Genomic DNA, 15,852 nt, shown 5'->3' with positions numbered 1-15,852 from the left:
GGTTTTTCTGTATTTTCCCACGGGGAGGTCCCATGGTGACTCTCTCTCTGCGTTGTGGTGGGATTGCTCCTTTGGGACTCCTCCCTTTTATCTCCTGACCGGCTCTTTACGAACTCATCGGCCAGCCGGCCTGCCTGTCGCGGGTTCTCTGGCTTTCTGTCCACCAACCACAGCCTCAGGTCAGATGGGCACCGCTCATACAGTTGCTCCAGTACCAGCAGTTTGACCAGGTCCTCTTTCGTCTGGGCCCCATCAGCCCACTTGCTGGCGTATCCTTCCATGCGGGCGGCTAGTTGCAGATATGAGATCTCAGGGGTTTTATCCTGACTCCGGAACCTTTCCCGGTACATCTCAGGAGTCAGCCCAAACTCTCGTAGCAGGGCCTTTTTGAATAGTTCGTAGTCCCCTTTCTCTGCCTCTTCCAGTTGGCGGTACAATGCCACGGCTTTGGGGTCCAGTAAGGGGGTAAGGACCCGGAGTCTGTCCGCGGGATCAACCCGGTGCAGCTCGCAGGCTGTCTCAAAGGCCTCCAGGAAGTCATCCATGTCCTCCCCCTCCTTGTATGGGGCCATGATGCACTTATCAAAGCTCCGTGCAGTCCTGGGTCCCCCCTCACTCACCGCAGCCGGGGGTTCGCTGCCCTTCAATCTCGCCAGTTCCAGTTCATGCTGACGCTGTCTCTCATTCTCCTGTCTCTGTCTCTCATTCTCCTCCCGTTCCTGCTGACGCTGTCTCTCTTCACGCTGATGCTGTCTCTCTTTCTCCTCCCGTTCATGCTGACGCTGTCTCTCTTCATGCTGTCTCTGTTGTTCACGATCCTCCAGCTCCCTCAGTTTTAGCTCTTTCTCCCATTCCAGCCAATTCCGCTCCCCGGATGCCGAACGTCGCCGGGAGGATCCTCTGCTGGCCGGGGGGGTCACGGCGCCTTCGGTATTTGCTGGGCTCCTCCCCACCCTTCCCCTAGGCATAGGAAGGAGGGGCCTCGGGAAGCCGTCAGCAGCCGGCTGACCACTCCCAGCTGGGACAGACACTGGTGCCTGCGCTGCATTTGCCAGGCTGCTTCCCTGAGACACAGGGATCAGTTCATTCGCGCGATCTTCCGCCTCCAGCTGGGCAATGAGCTGTTCTTTGGTGAGCCTCCCAATACGCAGCCGCCTCTGCTTGCACAGCTCCACCAGGTCGCTCTTAAGCCGCTTGGCATACATCTTCCTGCTGGCCACTCACCGGCCTGTGTGCTCACAGCTCCCCACAGTTCCCAGGGGGACCCCTAGTGTGCCAGCCCTTCTCGAGGTCACCGCCTCTCTGCCAGGGTCGAGCTGCAGACTCCTCCGCCCCTGGGACCACTCGCTGCGATCCCCCCGGGGGACCCTGTTACTGCAAAAGTCCTTCTCGCTGGTCACACACTCCCAGGGGTAATAACCGTCTCTCTCCCACTCTTCAGCAGGCCTGGTCCCCGTCAATCCCCCTTCGTTTTACTGCTCCCCAGTCACTTACTGCAGGAAGCGCCGTCCACGGGGTGCAGTAGATCCCACCTCTGCCACCAGTTGTCACGGAGTATTGGGGGACTCAGGGCCCTGCACCCCCGGCTTCCTGCGATTCACCATGACTCTCAGCCAACCAGTAAAGCAGAAGGTTTATTTGGATGGCAGGAATACAGTCCAAGACAGGTCTTGCAGGCACAGACAACAGGGCCCCCCCCCAGTTAGGTCCAGCTTGGGGTCCCAGGGCATGCCAGCCCACCCCCCTTTGGGGGGTCAGAGCCATCCCTGCCTCCCAGCCATCTCTCCAGCCTCCTTCCAGCCTGCTTCCAGCACTCTCCTCCAGCGACCCCTCCCACAGCCTTTGTTCAGTTTCCCGGGCTAAGGAGTCGCCTCGCCTTCAACCCCTTCCTGGGTTCTCATGTTACACACTCAGGTATGCGCCCTCGGGCAGATCCCATCCTACAATGCAGACTATCCCAGCACACTCCCCTGTCAGCATTCACAGACCACAGTGAGAACAGGCCCAGTTCGTCACAGGCATGACGCCCCTATTCCTCATCGTCATATTGGTATGATATGTTATGGCATAGCTACGATGTATTTTACACAAGATGGGTCCTGTGAGATTGTCACAGACTCACAGATCGTGCCCACTCTTGGCCCCGTGCGGTCTGTGGGGGGTGCCCCTTTCAGTGCGACAGCCCTTCTCGGGGATCCACTCTCTCTCGGGGTCAGGCCCCTCCACCTCCTGGAGCCACACCTCTCTGAGCCTCAGCACATCTGTCTCTGCCGTGGGCCCCCTCAGGGAGTCCACTCGCTCTGGGACCCCCGGGGCCTTCACCCCCGAAGGGGTTGATGCAACCCTGTTCTCTAGACTGGAGTGACACTCAGCCAGCGTAAAACAGGAGGGTTTATTGAGAGTTGAACACAGCACAGGAAACTCTCAGGGCCTCAGGCCTGGCCTCCCTCAGCACAGCACATCCCAGTCTCCCTGCATCCAGGTGGGCTCTGCCTGCTCCCCCTCTCCAGCCCAGAGCCCCCTCTGCTCGCAGCTGGGCATCTGAGCTCCCCGGCCCCAAGCCCTGCCTCTGTCCATTGTCTTCTCTCCAGGTAAACAGGGTTGGAAACCGGGGCCTCCTCTCCTCGCTTCTGTCCTCTGGCTGGAACCAGATGGTCAGGTCACTGCGTCCTCACTCTGCAGCCCATTGTCCACCCACTGGCCAGAACCGGCTGTGTCTCCTCAGCTGGGCCTCCGGGTCGCCAGGTCACCGGTCGCTGGGGTGTCCATCCTCCAGGCCATCGGCTCGGTCCCCAAGTCCTCTCTCCGGTCCTCTGCAAAACACACTCCCTCTCCCCTCACCTCATTAAACCAGTAACACCCAGGGAAACTGAGTCCCACCCCCTCTGCATGCAAACCACTGAAAACTCCACAGAAAACAAGAAACCCCCCCACTCTGTCACAGAGATATCACTGGGAAGGTTCTGATTCACTGAATATGACTGTCTGTGTGCACGTATCATTAGTTAGGGATATTGTCTATGCATCTGTTACAAATGTGTTTACACATTTACACAGTATTCTTGCCAGCAAGTTAAAGAAGTACGGGCTGGATGAATGGACTGTAAGGTGGATAGAAAGCTGGCTAGATCGTCGGGCTCAACGGGTAGTGATCAATGGTTCCATGTCTAGTTGGCAGCCGGTTTCAAGCGGAGTGCCCCAAGGGTCGGTCCTGGGGCCGGTTTTGTTTAATATCTTTATTAATGATCTGGAGGATGGTGTGGACTGCACTCTCAGCAAGTTTGCAGATGACACTAAACTAGGAGGCGTGGTAGATACACTAGAGGGTAGGGATCGGATACAGAGGGACCTAGACAAATTAGAGGATTGGGCAGAAAAAAACCTGATGAGGTTCAACAAGGACAAGTGCAGAGTCCTGCACTTAGGACGGAAGAATCCCATGCACTGCTACAGACTAGGGACCGAATGGCTAGGTAGCAGTTCTGCTGAAAAGGACCTAGGGGTCACAGTGGACGAGAAGCTGGATATGAGTCAACAGTGTGCTCTTGTTGCCAAGAAGGCTAACGGCATTTTGGGCTGTATAAGTAGGGGCATTGCCAGCAGATCGAGGAACGTGATCGTTCCCCTTTATTCGACATTGGTGAGGCCTCATCTGGAATACTGTGTCCAGTTTTGAGCCCCACACTACAAAAAGGATGTGGAAAAATTGGAAAGAGTCCAACGGAGGGCAACAAAAATGATTAGGGGTCTGGAGCACATGACTTATGAGGAGAGGCTGAGGGAACTGGGATTGTTTAGTCTCCAGAAGAGAAGAATGAGGGGAGATTTGATAGCAGCCTTCAACTACCTGAAGGGGGGTTCCAAAGAGGATGGAGCTCGGCTGTTCTCAGTGGTGGCAGATGACAGAACAAGGAGCAATGGTCTCAAGTTGCAGTGGGGGAGGTCCAGGTTGGATATTAGGAAACACTATTTCCCTAGGAGGGTGGTGAAGCACTGGAATGTGTTACCTAGGGGGAGGTGGTGGAGTCTCCTTCTTTGGAGGTTTTTAAGGTCAGGCTTGACAAAGCCCTGGCTGGGATGATTTAGGTGGGGTTGGTCCTGCTTTGAGCAGCGGGTTGGACGAGATACCTCCTGAGGTCCCTTCCAACCCTGAGATTCTATGATTCGATGACACACCTGGGGAATGCCCAGTAGGCAGTATGCAATCAGTCTAAGGGGCTGGCAGGGAAGGGCTATGAGGGAGAACAATAGGTCATAAAAGAGGCTAATCTCCCACTGGGGAGCCTTCCTGAGGATGCTACAAACAGCCTCCAAGTCATGGCTGTGGTGGCCCTACACGGACAAGTGACCAAGTCACCTGGTACTGGACTCCATCTTGGAATACCAATGTTTTTCCACTGAAAGGCATCGGAACTAAGCCTGAAGACATATGCCATATGCAAAAGCTATTTAAGGCAGGGCAGTGACATCATCGTGGTTCTTCACTGACTCCCCGCCCAAGACTGCTGGAAACACCGGAGGAACAAGGACTGGACTGGGGGAGACGGGCTGAACCCAGGCAAGAGGGGTTTCTAGCCTGTGAAAGGAATACCTGGGTTGTAAGCTGCAAGCAAGTGCAGCTTGCCCTCAAGAATCTCTGCCAACTGCCTAAACCAACAATTAGGGGGAGAAGTTGCTACTCACATCCAATCTTGTTAGTATATTAACCTTAGATTGTGTTTTGCTTGTTTGCTAGGTAACCTGCTTTGATCGGTTTGCTATCACTGAAAATCTATCTTCTGTAGTTAATAAACTTGTTTTTGTTTTGTCTAAAACCAGTGTGTGGGAATCATAACTCGGGGCAAAAGGCTGTTGCATATTCCGCTCCCCATTGAGGGAGGGGGAGAATTTCATGAGCTTGTGCTGTACAGTTCCCTGTGCAGCGCAAGACAGTGTAAGTTTGGGTTTACACTCAAAACGGGGGTGAGGGTCTTAGGAACTGGGAGGTTCTGAGAGCTGATCTCAGCGTCTGTGTGAGGCTGCAGCTGGGTGTGTCCCTACCTATGTGTGTGTGCTGGAGGGGGCTTGAGAGCCTGTCACAGCACTACAGTGTTAGAGGGGGCCCAGGCTGGTGGGTCACGCAGGCTCAGTGGTACCCCAGTTCCAGGTGTCACCCGCGGGGAACCTGCTACAAAGTGCATCCGCGACTGGAGATGCTTGGACACGGTCCCCTGCAATCCGCACTTGTCCCGAGGCCGGCCCTGGCCTGTGCCCAGGGCAGCCAGCTCCCCAATGCAGGGTAGGGGGGGCTCAGTCTGAGCCCAGAGAGTCCTCAGCACACGCCTTCCATCTCGTCCTTCCTCTTCCATCATGGCCTGACGCAGCCCTGCCCTGCGAGGAGGAGACGGGCTCGTACCGAGGGAGCCTTCCAGGGTTAGCCAGGGTTTAAAGCACAGCCTGGAGGGAAAATAAACTGGGATGTCCCTGCACTGCGCTCTGCCAAAGCCCCCTCCGCTCTCCCTCAGGTCCCAGCCGCATCCTCCCCCGCAGGGCCCTGCACAGCTGCCCCCTGCCTCCTCCTGGCCTCCCCCTGCCCTAGCTCCTGCCCCTGCTGCAATGACCCCGACCAGCACGGCAGGATCAGCCAGTTAGCCAGGCCCTGCCCTGGGGGGACTTCAGCCAGGATGGCTAGAACCTGACTCGGTTACAGAGAACCAGAGACTCATCTGTAATCCCACGTCTGAGGGGCCATGGCCCTAGGGCAGCCCTACAGCCCTGGGCCTCAATTCATCACGCTCCCCATAGTGCAGTCCCACTGCCGGCCCGAGCCTGGGACTGGTGACAGGGCTGGATCGCTCAAGCATTGCCCTGTTCTGGGTGCTTTCTCTGAAGCACCTGGTGCCGGCCACGGTGGGCAGACAGGATCGTGGGCTAGCCGGGCCGTGGGTCTGAGCCTGCGCGGCTGTTCTCATGTTCGGAGCGTATCTGTCTGGCGGACACCTCGGATGGGAACCAGAGCTCAGCGGGCGCCCGTGACCGGCGCCGGAGGGGTTCGCGGAGGAGCGGGCGACGCGGACGGCTCGGCGGGCGCCCGTGACCGGCGCCGGAGGGGTTCGCGGAGGAGCGGGCGACGCGGACGGCTCGGCGGGCGCCCGTGACCGGCGCCGGAGGGGTTCGCGGAGGAGCGGGCGACGCGGACGGCTCGGCGGGCGCCCGTGACCGGCGCCGGAGGGGTTCGCGGAGGAGCGGGCGACGCGGACGGCTCGGCGGGCGCCCGTGACCGGCGCCGGAGGGGTTCGCGGAGGAGCGGGCGACGTGGACGGCTCGGCGGGCGCCTGTGACCGGCGCCGGAGGGGTTCGCGGAAGAGCGGGCGACGGCTCAGCCGGGCAGTGCTGCTGGCGCTTATGGTATTTGGTGTTTTCCTTAAAGCCTCAGTAGGGCACGTTGCAGGGACCCGCCCGGCCCGGGACGAGGGGAGAATCTCGGCTCAGTGCAAAGGGCAAGAAAATCCCAGGCCTGGTGGCTCTGCCGCCCCCCGGCTCCGCTGCCCCCCAGCTCCCAGGCCCCCCGGCTCCGCTGCCCCCCAGCTCCCAGGCCCCCCGGCTCCGCTGCCCCACGGCTCCCAGGCCCCCCAGCTCCCAGGCCCCCTGGTTCTGCTGCCCCCCGGCTCCCAGGCCCCCGGGCTCCCAGGCCCCCGGGCTCTGCTGCCCCACGGCTCCCAGGCCAGGCTTTGGGCCCCAGCTTTCGGACGCTGGAGGGGCCCTGGCCCTGGGGGGAGGGGCTGGGAGCAGGCAGGTGCCTGGCGGGGGCGGGGCAGGCGACGCTGCCAGGAGTGGAGATGGCGGCCCGGGAGGCGGGAAAAGGAGTCAGTGCCCGTGCGTTACGTCATCACCCTGCGCCGGGGGAGGGGGAAGCCCCCGCCCGTTGGGCTGTCCGGCCCGCAGCACGTGTGTGGCGAACCCAGGGGACCGAGCCGGCAGCGCGGAGCCTCCCCGGTGAGTGAGCGGCAGGAGCCCGCGTGGGGCGCGCTGGGGGGGCGGGGAGCCCGCGTGGGGCACGGGGCGCGCTGGGGGGGCGGGGAGCCCGCGTGGGGCACGGGGCGCGCTGGGGGGCGGGGAGCCCGCGTGGGGCACGGGGCGCGCTGGGGGGGCGGGGAGCCCGCGTGGGGCACGGGGCGCGCTGGGGGGGCGGGGAGCCCGCGTGGGGCGCGCTGGGGGGCGGGGAGCCCGCGTGGGGCACGGGGCGCGCTGGGGGGCGGGGAGCCCGCGTGGGGCACGGGGCGCGCTGGGGGGCGGGGAGCCCGCGTGGGGCACGGGACGCGCTGGGGGCGGGGAGCCCGCGTGGGGCACGGGGCGCGCTGGGGGGTCGGGGGCTCCCTTACGGTTCGGGCCGGCGCCGGGAGCGGGCGGGGGACAAGCCTGGGGAGGGGCCCCGGCGGGAAAGACAGCGGTGGTAGCTCAGCAGGTGGGACCGGGCCCCCCCTGGGCTGAGAGCGGGCCGGGGCGGGGCGGCGGTGCCCCGGGTTCGGTACCGGCTGGGGGGAGTTGTTGGGGGGGGCTGGTGAGCTCCTAGCTCGGGGATCTCACAAGAAATGTGCTGGTGACCTCGGAGTGCGGCCACCAAGTCGTGCCGGGGCCGCTCTGACAGCTTTAGGAAAAGCCGCTGGTGGTCGCGACAAAAGCCGCTGGTGGCCACACTCGAGAAACACAGTCTGTACCCAGCACGGCCACTCATGGGCGAGGTGACGAGCTGCCGGGCCGGCCTGTCAGGCGCTGTGCGCTGCAGGGCAGAGATGTTGGAGATGGGCCCAGGGTTACTGTGTGTTATCACAGCCCCCGGGGACGCCCAGCCCGGGAAGTGCCCAGCGCAGGGCTGTGTCTGCAGAACATCCTTAGTTTCCCCAGAGGCAGCAGCACCTCTGCCTGGACAGGCCTCAACAGAGCTCTGGCCTGTCCTTGACGCCTCACCCACCTGGCACAGGCCCTTGGCCTGAACTCCGAGCCTGCAGAGAGCTCCCGAGGGCAGCCCCTCCCACCGGGGGCTGGATAGAGCCATGCTTCATCAATTATTTAGAGAATGGCACAGAGAGTGCACTGATAAAGTTTGCGGACGATACCAAGCTGGGAGGGGTTGCAAGTGCTTTGGAGGATGGGATTCACATTCAACATGATCTGGACAAACTGGAGAAATGGTCTGAAGTAAATAGGATGAAACTCAATAAGAACAAATGCAAAGTATCCACTTCGGAAGGACCAATCAGTTGCACACATATAGAATGGGAAATGACTGCCCAGGAAGGAGTCCTGCGGAAAGGGATCTGGGGTCATAGTGGATCATAAGCTAAATATGAGTCAACAGTGTAATGCATAAAAAGCGAACATCGTTCTGGGATGCTTACAGCACTCCTGCTAATACAAGACATGAGAAGTGATTCTTCCGCTCTACTCTGCGCTGATTAGGTCTCAACTGGAGTATTGTGTCCAGTTCTGGGCGCCACATTTACTCCTGAGGGGAGTGCGAGGACGCTTTTCAGACACTCAAAGGGTACGTTTTCACTACCCGCTGTATCGGCGGGTAGTGATCGATTTATCGGGGATCGATGTATCGAGTCTCGGTAAGACGCGATATATCGAGTCTCGTTAACGCGCTCACCGTCGACAACGGAACTCCACCGGAGTGAGCGGCGGTAGCGCAGTCAACGGGGGAGCTGCGGCTGTCGATCCTGCGCCGTCTGGACCCCAGGTAAGTCGATCTAAGATGCTTTGACTTCATCTACGCTATTCATGTAGCTGAAGTTGCATATCTTAGATTGATTCCCCCCCTCCAGTGTAGAGTCTCTGGTCCTGTATAGCCCGACTTCGACCGGGAATTGATCCTCCAGACGGACACCTCGGAGGTAGGACTTGGGGCTGTCCTGTCCCAGGAGGTGGATGGAGAAGAACACCCGGTCTTGTATATTAGCCAGAAATTATTCCCATGGGAGAAGAACTACGCGGTGGTGGAGAAGGGGAGGCCCTTGCGGTAAAGTAGGCTTGTGACGCCTTGCGTTACTACATCCTCGGAGCCCCCTTCACGTTGGTCACCGATCACGCCTTGCTCCAGTGGCTGGCCACAATGAAAGATAATAATATGAGGATAATGTGCTGGTACCTGGCACTACAACCCTATGGTTTTATGGTTCGCCATAGGTTGGGGAAGGACCACACAAATGCAGATTTTTCTGTCCCACCTGGAAGGGGGTGTGTGTGTAGCGAGGCGGTGTGGTTCCCCGCCGCCCCGGGGAGGGACGAGCCTCTCCAGACACCAAAGTGGGCGGAGCCAGTGAACCCTGCGCCCGCCCCCCAGAGGTTAGGGCGCAGGATAGGAAGTACAAAAGCCCAACCCCAGAGCTCACTAGAAGAACAGCCGCCGGAGACGCCAGACGCCTGTGGCCGAGCTCCCAGTTGGGAGACCCTGGCAATTGGCGGCCGACCCGAGGACTGGCCAGACCAGCCGATGCCTGAGGCTGACCAGACCCTGGAGAAGCTGGTAAACCTGCCTGTGGCAAGTTACGCAGAGAAGCTGCCAAGCCTGCCGCTCTCCAGGTACCCAGAGGAGCCCCCATGGTGCTTGATTCCTTGGAAGACTCCGTCCAGACGCAGGTGTAACGATGCGGTTCTGGCGGGACCCAGCTGAAAGTGCCAATTTAGGACAAATTGCTCCAACAGGGCAGTTAGAGCCCAAGGCTGGGGTTTTTCCACCTCTAAGGCAAACCAAACTAGCCAGACTAAGAGGACTTTGGTCTCACCCCACTGGCTAACCACAAGTCTCACAAGCAATTCCCTTAAACACTCCAGTTTCCCCATATCCCCACCAGTGCCACTCCTTATGGGGACAAATGGTTATGAAAACCAATACCCCAGTAAAAGAAAAAAGGTTCTCTCAATCCCAAAGGACTAAGCCCCAGACCCAGGTCAATATACAAATCGGATCTTACCCACAAATCACGCTGTTGCCAATCCTTTAGAATCTAAAATCTAAAGGTTTATTCATAAAAGGAAAAAGATAGAGATGAGAGTTAGAATTGGTTAAATGGAATCAATTACATACAGTAATGGCAAAGTTCTTGGTTCAGGCTTGTAGCAGTGATGGAATAAACTGCAGGTTCAAATCAAGTCTCTGGAATACATCCCCAGCTGGGATGGGTCATTCAGTCCTTTGTTCAGAGCTTCCGTTTGTAGCAAAGTTCCTCCAGAGATAAGAAGCAGGATTGAAGACAAGATGGAGATGAGGCATCAGCCTTATATAGTCTTTCCCAGGTGTAAGAATACCTCTTTGTTCTTACTGTGGAAAATTACAGCCTGGGCCACTGACTCTGTACTGCCCCGTCCTGACCCAGGGCCTGGGCCTGGGCCTGTTATTGAACGGTTTGCTCCGCCCCGCCCGAGGACCAGAGCGTGGGACTCGCTGCTGCCTGCCAGCCCGGTGGGAGTAACCGTTTGTTTTGCCTCTACTGCTGCCGCGGCCTGAGATCCCGTGGCCAGACTAGTTCCCCCACGTAACCGGACGGACGTAGCGAGGCGGTGTGGTTCCCCGCCGCCCCGGGGAGGGACGAGCTCCGGCCGAACCCTTCTACAAGGAGGCTCTCTGGGGGGGGGGGGGGGGGGAATTCCCTAATAGTGGACAGAGCTGTCCTTAGGGACCCTGGGCAGCACGGGGCCAGCAGCCCCCTGGACTTCCAAGAGCTAAGCGGATCAAAGCAAGCAGATCTATCACACTGAGGAGATTTAAACTCCAAGACTCCTTATAAGAAATGGAAAGGGAGGTGGATATTTTTTGCTGTTTTTAAAATTAAATAGGCAGCTAGGATTGTTTTTAAAATTATTATGAACAAGTTTAAGCTTTGTTGTAACGTGCGTTGTTTGCCTGGACTGCTCAAGACCTGAATGCTTGTGTAGGAGGAACTCTCTGAGTTGGCTTCTTAAATCCCTTCCTGCTGTTTCCCATCTGATACTCCTTGATGAAACGTAGGAGCCTTGTCTTAGAACAGGCTTATTCACAGTGATACAAGCTACGAAAGTGAGATCTTGGAAGAGTGTTGCCATTTTCATAATGTAATAAAAATACTGTAATGATAAATAATTGATAATAAATAGTGTGTGATAAGCATGTCATAAAAACAAATTTTATATTTCCAAGATCACTGCTGTTATAATTTATACTCCGGTAAAGGAGAAAATCCCTGGAAATGTTGGTTTTTAGGAGGGGGTTCGTGAGACACGACATTTTTGAGAAAGGGGTTCACAGCTTGTTAACGTTGGGGAACCACTGCCCTGAGTGCGGGGGACGGGACTAGATGACTCTCGAGGTCCCTTCCAGCCCTACGATTCTGTGCTGCCCCCCCGCCCGCCATGCAGCCCTTCCCTCTGGGGGCTGGTAGAACCATGCTTAGCAGGGCCTGTAGTTACTGCCAGGGGGGCGTCTGGGGGGAGGGGTTGTGGGGTAACACTCTGGGGGGCTCTCGAGGCTCCCAGCCCCCGGCAGCAGGGACTGGGCGGCGGCTCACCCTGCTCAGCGTTGCTGTAGCCCGAGGTGTCACCCGTCCTGCGGCTCCACTGTGAGCGGGGGGGCAGGGCACCGCCTCCCATCCCCACCCACTGGCCTGGCTCAGTGACATGGGGAGCTGCTCGTGCCCACCCCAGGGGGTCTGTCCTGGCACTGCCCGGCCGGTCCCAGAGCCCCCCCCAGCTCACCCCACCGCAGGCGAGCCCAGACAAGCCGTCGCATGCACGGAGGTGCCAGGTGATCACGGGCTGAGCTGTAATCCCAGCAAATATGCCCCAGAAAATTCCTCTTGCCATAAAGCCTCGAGCAATGCAGCCCCTGCCCAGTCCCAAGTCCCGCCTGCCCCTCCCCCCGGCTCTGGCCCTGCTCCGCCCGGGCCCCCCCTCCAGAGAGGTAGCTGCCTCCCCGCCGTGGTATGGGGATGGTGATGTGGGGTCCGTCCTGTGCAGGGGCCCTGTCCGTGCTCCCCTCTAGCCATCTCCACCCCCTGACGACTGTGCAGGGTCAGATCTGGGCCCTGGGCATCCAGGGCCCTGCCAGCGGCCCCCACTGCCCCCTGTTCACTCCTCCTACCTGCGTCTTAGCCAGCAGCTCGCCCACTTAGCAGCCTCCTGGGAGGTGTCCCCCGCGGGGCTGGGGCCATGCTGCCCCCTGACTCCCCCACCCTGACGTGGCAGCACTAGGGCTACCCTCTGGGTGGTGTCTCCCCTTCTCAGGACTGGGCGTTTGCAGCCATGACCCATTGCTGTGCCCTGCAGGCCGGGCCCAGGGGCTGCCCCGTGAGTCCTGTGACCTGCGTCTGGCTGAGTGCCCCACCAGCTCCAGCCTGGGCGCTGCCCAGTCCCTGCTCCAAGCACGGTGGAGGAAGTGGGATTCTGCCCAGCCTGGGGCCAGTGTCGTTACTGGGGCCAGCACCACACGCCGTGGTCTCCTGAGCCCCAGGGAGGGTGGGGAACCAACCCTGGACACCTTTCACTCCTCTGCTGTCCCAGCTCCTGCAGTGACCCCCATAGCCCTCTCCGTCCCAGTCACTTCCCCGCTCCGGGACGCCCCAGGCAACTGAGCCCGGCCAGGCCCGAGCTCTGGCAGGTTCCGAGCCAGTCTCCTGCCTCTTGCCTGGCTGGCTAATCTGTATTGGTGGGCAGGGGTTGGCCGGGTACAGGGCGTGGCTTTGGGGAATGGGGCTTGTCACAGACACACAGGATCGTAGGACTGGAAGGGACCTCAAGAGGTCACCTAGTCCTGTCCCCGGCACTTAGGGCAGGACTAAGTATTGTCTAGTCCATCCCTGAGAGGTGTTTGTCCAACCTGCTCTTAAAAATCCCCAATGATGGAGATTCCACAACCTCCCTAGGCAATTTATTCCAGTGCTTAACCACCCTGCCGGTTAGGAAGCTTTTCCTAATGTCCAACCTAAACCGCCCTTGCTGCAATTTAAACCCATTGCTTCTTCTCCTATCCTCAGAGGTTAAGAAAAACAATTTTTCTCCCTCCTCCTTGTAACAACCTTTTATGTATTTGAAAACTGTTATCATGTCCCCTCTCAGGCTTCTCTTCTCCAGACTGAACAAATCCAATTTTTTCAATCTTCCCTCATAGGTCATGTTTTCTAGACCTTTAATCATTTTTGTTGCTCTTCTCTGGACTTTCTGCAATTTGTCCACATCCTTCCTGAATGTGGCGCCCAGAACTGGACACAATACTCCAGTTGAGGCCTAATCAGCACGGAGTAGAGCGGAAGAATGACTTCTCCTGTCTTGCTCACAACACACCTGTTAATACATCCCAGAATCATGTTTGCTTTTTTGGCAACAGCATCACACTGTTGACTCATATTTAGCTTGTGATCCAGTATGACCCTAGATCCCTTTCTGCCGTACTCCTTCCTAGACAGTCATTTCCCATTGTGTATCTGTGCAACTGATTGTTCCTTCCTGAGTGGAGCACTTTGCATTTGTCCTTATTGAATTTCATCCTATTTACTTCAGACCATTTCTCCAGTCTGTCCAGATCACTTTGAATTTTAATCCTATCCTCCAAAGCACTTGCAACCCCTCCCAGTTTGGTATCGTCCGCAAACTTTATAAGTGTACTCCCTATGCCATTATCTAAATCACTGATGAAGATATTGAACAGAACTGGACCCAGAACCGATCCCTGTGGGACCCCACTCATTATGCCCTTCCAGCATGACTGTGAACTGTGATAACTACTCTCTGGGATTGGTTTTCCAACCAGTTTTGCACCCACCTTATAGTAGCTCCATCTAGGTTGCATTTCCCTAGTTTGTTTATGAGCAGGTCATGCGAGACAGTATCAGAAGCTTTACTAAAGTCAAGATATACCACATCTACCGCTTCCCCCTTAGCCACAAGGCTTGTTACCCTGTCAAAGAAAGCGATCAGGTTGGCTTGACAAATCAATGCTGACTGTCACTTATCACCTTATTATCTTCTAGGTTGTGACAATGTGGTTCTGGCGGAACCCAACTGAGAGTGCCAACTCAGGACAAATTGCTCAAATAGGGCAGTTACAGCCCAAGGCTGGGGTTTTTCCACCTCTAAGGCAAACCAAACCAGCCAGACTAGGAGAACTTCGGTCTCACCCCACTGGCTAACCGCAAGTCTCACAAGCAATCTCCTTAGACACTCCAGTTTCCCAGTATTACCACCAGTGCCACACGTTATGGGGACAAATGGTTATGAAAACCAATACCCCAGTAAAAGAAAAAAGGTTCTCCTGATCCCAAAGGACCAAGCCCCAGACCCAGGTCAATATACAAATCAGGTATTACCCACAAATCACGCTGCTGCCAATCCTTTAGAATCTAAAATCTAAAGGTTTATTCGTAAAAGGAAAAAGATAGAGATGAGAGTTAGGATTGGTTAAATGGAATCAATTACATACAGTAATGGCAAAGTTCTTGGTTCAGGCTTGCAGCAGCGATGGAATAAACTGCAGGTTCAAGTCAAGTCTCTGGAATACATCCCCCGCTGGGATGGGTCCTCAGTCCTTTGTTCAAAGCTTCAGCTTGTAGCAAAGTTCCTCCAGAGGTATGAAGCAGGATTGAAGACAAGATGGAGATGAGGCATCAGCCTTATATAGTCTTTCCCAGGTGTAAGAACACCTCTTTGTTCTTACTGTGGAAAATTACAGCAAAATGGAGTCTGGAGTCACATGGGCCAGTCCCTGCATACTTTGCTGAGTTACAAGGCGTATCTGCCTTCTCTCAATGGGTCCATTGTATAGCTGATGGTCCTTAATGGGCCATCAAGCAGGCTAGGCAGAGCTAATCTCAGCTTGTCTGGGATGTCACCCAGAAGCATAGCATAAGTTTGCCATACAGACAGTATAGAGCCAATATTCATAACTTCAACTACAAAACTGATACACACATATAGACAGCATAATCATAACCAGTAAACCATAACCTTGTCCTAGACACCCCATTTGACCCCCTTTATACCAGATTTGGGTGCCACCACAGGACCTTGGTTGCAACAATGATCTATACGGTCCCAGTTTATGTCAATAACGTCACACCCCCAACGCAAAATTGATGCAGGAAGGGATGACACAAACATCACTGACTGCATCCCAAGAGCTCCCCATCCTGGGTTCTGTCTCACTACAGCTAGTATTGGGTTAGAAGCCATACCAGTGTATAACAGAAACGGTTTATCAAAATCATGTTCAACTACATGATTGAACCTCTTTACAAACTCAAGGTAACACTTAGTTAGAACAATAGTGGATTGGATCTGCTCTGGCAGCATGGTTCCTGTATGTGTTATGTGATCTTGCCAAGAGCTAAAGAAAACAGCTACTTTATCCATACAAGCTCGGGCAAATGTTTGGAACCCCATTAACATCGAATAAATGCAGATATTAATGTTCTTCATAGTACAGGAATCTTGGCATTTAGCCATGAAAGCAATATGGTAGTGTGCCTCAGTCTTCCTTTTCATACAGCACATTAGGTCTGGAATGTCTTTTCCCCTGTGAAAAGTTCCAATATTGTTTACAGGCATTACCTGTGAAACCCCAGTGTAACAAGGCCTTTTAACATAATGTGTGTTTTCATGTATTCCTTTTAACATGTTCAAGGGATTCTCCCAAAGATTAGACACATTGTACATTTTTACAGTCTGTGGCAATAGCAACACATTCATTACAAACTTAAGCAATAACAACAAGTTCATTGCAAGTGTCCATCTGCAATCATGGTTGTCATGCCACCCCTTTGGCTTAATACCATTGGAGTTTGGGCATTTTAGGGTTAACCTGTGGCTTCCCTTTGCAAAATTTAGTTTTCTCTGTCCTCCTTG

At 56.2% G+C, this 15,852-nt stretch overlaps 1 protein-coding gene across 2 annotated transcripts in view; it reads left to right on the top strand.

The window, feature by feature from the left end:
• Window positions 1-6,887: 6,887 nt before the first annotated feature.
• The window catches only part of SLC5A6 (solute carrier family 5 member 6), a 36,302-nt gene continuing 27,337 nt past the window's right edge, over window positions 6,888-15,852 (top strand). The window contains exon 1 of one of the 2 annotated variants that reach the window (XM_054022092.1): window positions 6,888-6,975. The gene's annotated coding sequence lies outside the window, so the exon portion shown is untranslated. Of the gene's footprint in view, window positions 6,976-8,505; window positions 8,525-15,852 lie in introns of those variants that run through there. The other variant, XM_054022094.1, reaches the window with a different exon arrangement.

This window comes from Malaclemys terrapin, chromosome 3 (assembly GCF_027887155.1).
Source record: "Malaclemys terrapin pileata isolate rMalTer1 chromosome 3, rMalTer1.hap1, whole genome shotgun sequence".
Lineage (NCBI taxonomy): Eukaryota > Metazoa > Chordata > Testudines > Emydidae > Malaclemys > Malaclemys terrapin.
This window is presented reverse-complemented; position numbering and strand designations above follow the sequence as displayed.